This window comes from Curcuma longa, chromosome 7 (assembly GCF_044706935.1).
Source record: "Curcuma longa cultivar G26 ecotype Majalengka, Jawa Barat chromosome 7, ITB_CL_G26_1.1, whole genome shotgun sequence".
NCBI lineage: Eukaryota > Viridiplantae > Streptophyta > Magnoliopsida > Zingiberales > Zingiberaceae > Curcuma > Curcuma longa.
Window position 1 is genome coordinate 644,506 of NC_133867.1, and position 1,592 is coordinate 646,097.

The following is a 1,592-nucleotide window of genomic DNA, read 5'->3' on the forward strand; positions in this document are numbered from 1 at the left end:
CATGCATGATGGGTTCAAAAATAAGTATTCTTTTATGATGCATGGAAACTTGTAACTCTTGTATCATTAACTCCTACGCAAGTATATGAAGATCAATTGAGGATCAAGTCGAGAAGCATAGTTTCCGATCATGATACAAAAGCTACTTTTGGAAAACATTATAAGGAAAGTTGGGAACAAAGTTTTCTACAACATGTCATCCACAAACAGATGGACAAACTGAGATAGTAAATCGAACTTTGTCTACTTTATTACGAGCTATCATTCAAAAGAATTTAAAAGGTTGGGAAGATTGTTTACCACATGTTGAATTTGCTTATAATAGATCTGTGCATTCTACTACTAATCTTTCACCTTTTGAAGTGGTATATGGGTTCAATCCCTTAACTCCATTGGATTTGTCACCTTTGCCTATTTCTGAGCATGCTAGTTTAGATGGTACAAGAAAAGCTGAGTTTGTGAAGCAAATGCATGAGAAAGTGAGGTTGCAAATTGAAAAGAGGACCAAACAATATGCTACACAAGCCAACAAGGGACGAAAGAAAGTGATCTTTGAACCAGGAGATTGGGTTTGGGTTCATATGAGAAAGGAAAGATTTCCTGGTAAACGTCTTTCTAAGTTGCATCCACGAGGCGATGGACCATTTCAAGTCATTGCTCGAATCAATGATAATGCCTACAAGCTTGACTTACCAGGTGAGTATAATGTGAGTGCCACTTTTAATGTTTCTAATCTTTCTCCCTTTGATGTAGGTGATCAAGATTCGAGGACGAGAATCCTTTTGAGGAGAGGGGAAAGATGGAGTCAAACCAAGTGAACAAGTTGCCCAACAAGTTAATATAGATCATACTCAACCCACTCTAGATGTTGTTGATGATCCATTATGCATCAATGGAGGCCCAATTACAAGAGCTAAGGCTAAGAAGATGAAGGAAGAGTGTAATGTGCTAATTGAAGATGTGAAGGCCAAAGTTACAATTGAAGAAGGTTTGACCAAGAGCAAGTCATGCAGCTTAGTTAACTTAATTCAAGCCTTGGATGGGCTTAAGTAGTCACTTAGTCTCATGTTTATGTAGTTGAGATATGTAGACTCAATTTCTAACTTTATTTGGGTTATAATGATGCTATAAGCTTAAAATAGCTAAGTAGTCTACATAGGCCTTTATTAAATGGGCTTCCTTTTGGCCTTTTAGGGTTTTTAGGTCACCCCATACCTATAAATAAAGGGGGTGACGACCACAAATTTATCTTTGGCATATTTTCAATCTAAAGCATGGTGAGGCTCTCACTTGTTGTTTCTTCATTGAACTAGAACTTATAAAGGCATCCCCTTATGAAGTTCAAAGATTTATCAACCTCCATCTCAAGGTTGTTGGTGTCTTCTATCTTCCTCTATACCAAGATTCGACTTTCTTAAATATCGGGTTGAGGTTCTATTCATCTTTCTTATCGATTTAGACTTTCCTTCTTTCTTTCTTCAATTCGTTGTGGGTTCTTGAGATTTTTCTCTTTGGGTTTATATCATCACAGCTTCTTGATAGGAGGTAGGCTCGTTCAACTCAACAAGCATAATATCATCATGGTCATAAAA